Source organism: Aphidius gifuensis, linkage group LG6 (assembly GCF_014905175.1).
Source record: "Aphidius gifuensis isolate YNYX2018 linkage group LG6, ASM1490517v1, whole genome shotgun sequence".
In the NCBI taxonomy this organism is placed as follows: Eukaryota; Metazoa; Arthropoda; class Insecta; order Hymenoptera; family Braconidae; genus Aphidius; species Aphidius gifuensis.
Window position 1 is genome coordinate 18,084,669 of NC_057793.1, and position 4,629 is coordinate 18,089,297.

A 4,629-nucleotide genomic window follows, 5' to 3' on the forward strand; every position below is an offset into this window, starting at 1 on the left:
TGAAATAGAAAAAAAAAATGTCGTAAATATATTCTTTTTTTTTTTTTTTTCAATAAAAAAAATTAGAGTTCGGTTGCTACGTGGTTACTATAATAAAAATGTATAATAAAATAAATAAATAAAAGTGTGTGTGTCTCAATACTTTTTTTTCTATATAATAATAATAAAAGTGAATCAGTGTACGAATTTTTTAATCGTTCATATTTTAGAATTTAATCATCGAGATTCAAGTAAGATGATTACACATGGTCTTTTTGTTCAACCAGAAATAACGCATATTGATTATCAAAATGTTGAACTGGAAAATTTGTTAAAAACAAAAATTAAATATATTGGTAATAATATATGAATTTTAATTATTTTTAGATTGAAAAAATATATTTTATTGATCCTTTTTATTTATTCGTTTTTTTTCAGAAGTTAAAGCTTATTTAAAATCAATGTTATTAATGGAAGAAGGAGAGAAGTCTCATGGCTTAGGAAAAATTGTTGATCACAAAGAAAACTACGTGTTGGTTAAAATTGTCGATTATCCAAAAGAAGATGAACGTTTAAAAATTGGTGTTGCTGTTAAAATCCGTGGAGTCATTTACGATGATCGTAGGCATTCACTTTTGTATACTATTATCTCTTAATTTATTATTGTTTGTAAAAATTTTAATTTTTATATTTTCAGAAATACCAATTTTTCAAGTAAAAGATATGGACGACGTGGATGCGTTAGAAGAAAAAACGTTGCCAATTTCACAAGTCAGAAAAAGTTTTCAACGATTATCTGCTGTTGTTGAACGTCAAAAAATTGATAATGAAAATGATGATATTCAAATTAATAATATATTTGTACTCAATTAATTACATATAATAAATTATTAAAAAAAATTCGAGATAATTGATAATCAAAATATTGATTATTGATAATTAAAAAAATATGTAAATATATATTATTTATAAATTTAAATTATATATATATATACTCTATGTATTGAAATAAAATAAAAATATAGAAATAAAAATTATTATTTTTTTCATTGAATAAAATGACATTTAAATAATAAAGTATGCTAAAATTAGTCTACCATTATGTTTTCTTTGAGATTCCTCAAATTATTTTTTGGTAAAAAATATAATAAATAATTTTTTTAACCTCATCTTTTGTATATAATTTATTTAATTGCTTTTTTTCTAATAAAAAAATGAGCATCACAATTTTTCATTAGTTACAAATAAATCAATAAATAAACAAAGTGTGTTAAAAAATATTAGAGCTTTTGATCTATCTCTTACTCGAGATACATAAAAAATTTAAAAGCTTTCACAAAGTATTTATACTGTGTTGTGTCATAAAAATATAAAAAAGCAGTGTGTATCAAAATATTGAAGCTTTTAATTTATCTCTCTCTCGAGATAAATTCAAAATTCAAAAATTTGAAGAAAAACATTTGAATTGTGTTGTGTTGCCGTCAGAAGTACAACAACTAAACTAAGCTCTGATCATCAAGATTATAAAAAGGACATTGTTCTTTTTCTAAGTTTGCATGACATACGCATGTGCGTGATCATGCCTATAAAAGTGAAAAAAAATAAATACACTAAAGAAAGCACCTAATGGCTGCTTTCGTTCATGAACTTAATGTTCAGAACATTGATGTGATCTCCATCAGCGCACGCGTAGGCACAGATGCGCAGAATTATTTATTTTTTTATAAATGGCTGTGCATTGGCGCCGGCAACCACTGGCATTACATATATTTTTAGGTTAGTACTTAGTACACAATTGTCGAGAAAAATATAAATATAATACCGGCGCCAATGCACAGCCATTTTAATAATTCACATCAATGTTCTGAACATTAAGTTCATGAAAGAAAGCAGCCATTCTTTTCCCTGTTTATTTTCGCTCATGCGCAATTAAATGCGCAGTTAGAAAAAAGTCAGTTTGCAACAGCGTAGGACATGAGAGGATTTATCAACCATGTTTTAATTCTCATTTTATAAGAATTATTTGTTCGACGCCACTGCATGCTATCTTTCTGGTGTTTATTATTTTAAAATACAATTAGTTGAATGAGAATGATTAGTTGAATGAGAATGATCATACACAGGCGCGTATTATGCAAAGATGAAGAGAGAACAATGGCGCCGAAAAATAATTATTAAAACATAGATGTACTACGCAGTTGCAAACGGACTTTTTGATGACTGAGTATTTAACTACGAAAAAATAAATTTGAAGAAAAATAAACATCGATAAAGACAGCATAATATTTATGCGAAAAAAAAAATGTATATATGCAAACACGCGCCGAAGGCGCGTTATCGGTCTCGTATAAAAAAAAAACAGATTTTTTAGAAGTATACTTTTCTTTTAAACTTCAAAATCATTTTCAGAAATTGCGCTTTTCTTGAAATTCTTATAAAACCTTACCGCACTCTGACAAACATTATAAAACCAAAATCAGATCAAAGCATTATGGCTGCCAAGTCCAGAGCAATTCACAACCTTATAAAATAAAAATTGAGCAATAATAGTAGAATGGTGTGAAAGAACCTTTATTTATATCATATACAGTATTCAATATCGCATCGTTGGTGCTACAGTATTCAATATCGCAGCGATGGTGCGCGCGCCATATGCCGTTGGGATATAGGCGCGAATCCTACTCATCAGGAGTGCTAATGTGTGCTAATATACAACATACACATGCTTACTGATAAACGTAACCTTTTGTTTATACACTTTTTTGTCTTTATCGTGCCCTTGTTTCTTGTGCCTTTTGGAATATATTATTTGATTGATGTGAAAAATATTCTGTCTTCTGATCATCTTATAAATTAATTGAATCTTTTTAATAAAAATAAAAACAGATTTTTGAGATGTATACCTTTTTTTTAAACTTTAAAATCATTTTCAGAAATTGCGTTTTTCTTGAAGATTATTTAAAACTTTACTGCACTCTGACAAATATTATGAAACCAAATCAGATCAAAGCAATATGGTTTCCAAGTCCAGAGCAATTTGACAACATTATAAAAATGAAATTGTGCAAGGTAGTAGTAGATGGTGTGGGAAACCTTTATATTTACCACAGTATCCAATACGCATCGATGGCGCAAATTGAATAATGATACTTTAAGCTATGTTCCCAAGTCACATGTTATTATTTATTTTTTTTTCCATTAAGTTTAATGAGTTTTTTTTTTTACATCATGTGTAAACAAAAATATAAAATATTTTTATTTACGAAAGGATTTATTTTCGATTATCTAAATCAGCTGCCAGAAGCATCGGTCTATAGAGCAAGAAAGCTAACATATTTAGATGGTGTGAAAAAACCTTTATATATGTCAGTATAGTATTCAATATCGCATCGATGGCGCGAATCAAATAATGATACTTCAACCTATGTTCCCAAGTCTCATGTTGTTATTGTTTATTTTTCTTTTCGTCAAGTTTAATGAGTTTTTTTTTTTACAGGATATGTAAATAGAAATATAAAATATTTTTATTTACGAAATTATTTATGAAAGGATTTATTTTTCGATATCAAAATCAGCTGCTGAAAGCATCTGTCTATAGAGCAAAAAAACTAACATATTTAGATGGTGTATAAAATCCTTTATATATGTCAGTATAGTATTTAATATCGCATCGATGGTGCGTGCACCATATGTTGTTGGGATATAGGCGCGAATCCCAGGTCTGTAAAGTTAGCACATACATTTATAGCACAATCAAACCAGACTATAAAAAACGAAAAAAAACGCACAAAAATTGCGGATTCCGCAAAAAAAACGCATATAATTCGCACGTAACTCCTGATATAGTCCGGTTTGATTGTGCTAACTTCACATACCTGCAAATCCTGTCATGCTAATCATGCTAATATATACAACATACACATGTTTCCTGATGAACGTAACCTTTTGTTTATATATCTTTTCGTATTTATTGTGCTTTTGGGAATATATATATATTATTATGTTATTATATAAAAAATATTCATAATTATATATTTATTTGATTTGAATTTGGATATTAATTGTCAAGGTAATTAATATTATAATAATACAATAAATAAATAATATCAATATAGATTGATGCATATAATAATTAAGTAAATTTTATAAATTTGTATTGTGTGCAATTGTGTGATATTTTGGTGACAATTTATTTACATTTACAAATGAAAAACAATATAAGAAAAGAATGAAATTAAATGTAACCAGTGCAATAAAATTTTTAGTGGAAAAAGAAGTCTTCATGCTTATACAAGTTGAATTCATAAAATTGAGCTGGTTAAGACAATAACTGAAAACGAAACTTGTGTATACTGGGATGAAGAATATGCAAATAAAACAAACTTGTATTCACATTGTCATCAAGTCTCAGAGTATCAAACTATAAATTGTCCATTCGTAGGTTGTGATGAATCTGTGAATATATATGAGTATACTTATTTAAAACTGAGAAAACACATTTGAAACAAGCATCATTATCCAGTGAAGATGGAAGAATTCGCTTTTCTTAATGATGATAGTGATTACAATGTTATTTGTTCATTTATTCATTTCAATAATAATAATTAGTGTGATATTTTCTAATATAAATTATATTTATTCATTGTAAAA